At 50.1% G+C, this 784-nt stretch overlaps 1 protein-coding gene across 1 annotated transcript in view; it reads right to left on the reverse strand.

Annotated features, from left to right (window-relative positions):
- The window catches only part of ITSN1 (intersectin 1), a 140,547-nt gene extending 139,763 nt beyond the window's left edge, over positions 1–784 (reverse strand). Inside the window, exon 1 of the mRNA XM_018557456.1 lies at positions 658–784. The gene's annotated coding sequence lies outside the window, so the exon portion shown is untranslated. The remainder of the gene's footprint in view (positions 1–657) is intronic.

Genomic DNA, 784 nt, shown 5'->3' on the forward strand with positions numbered 1-784 from the left:
GGCGCATATTCGTACAGCTGCGTAAACACAGACCAGCGCTCCTGTGTGAATGGAGCCTGACCATTTGTTACTTTTTCTACTAAGTGGCCTTGGGCCTGGAAATATGCAAGCACCATTAGGTGAGAGGTCAGCCACAGGTCATGGAACCCCTCACAACCGATAGAAATCCTGGATGAGAAGGGCTCTAGGTAAAAACATTACAAAAGATGTCAGGCAGGTGGGTCGATCGGTTGCTATGGGTTACAGAATAAGCCTTCACATTCCTGTCAGTGACCTGTCTCTTGACTATATTTTCCATTCTATTAGGAAATAGAAAAGTCATGGAGATTGATTGATTCGTTGCCATGGGTGACAGCACTTTGCAGAATAGGCCTGCACAACCACCATCATGGGATAAGGTGACCTCTCCATCCAGCCATCCTCAAGATGAGAACAATACCAATGATGATGACCATGGTTCATCATATGGATGCTCAAAAAGATTATCTGATAGGTGAAACTCTGCCTGTGGCCTTACTCAATGTTGCAGCAGGGAAATCAGGGGGAGGAGTCCACATAGGTTGCTATGGGTTACAGCAATCTGCATAATGAGCCAGGATACCTGATAAGGTGACCCCTGGATGCCGAACCCAGCAGAATGACAGGGCCCCACCTCACCTCATAGCGCTCCCCGTCTCAGGGCAGACGGCTCCGGTCATACATTGCCCCCCTCCGTCCCGCTCCTTCGCTGGCAGCTCCGGTGAGTAGAAGAATCAGAGCGCCCCTCACCCACAGAACCTCCTCC

The sequence above is a fragment of the Nanorana parkeri genome, unplaced genomic scaffold (assembly GCF_000935625.1).
Source record: "Nanorana parkeri isolate BGI_ZX_2015 unplaced genomic scaffold, ASM93562v1 scaffold284, whole genome shotgun sequence".
Taxonomy (NCBI): domain Eukaryota; kingdom Metazoa; phylum Chordata; class Amphibia; order Anura; family Dicroglossidae; genus Nanorana; species Nanorana parkeri.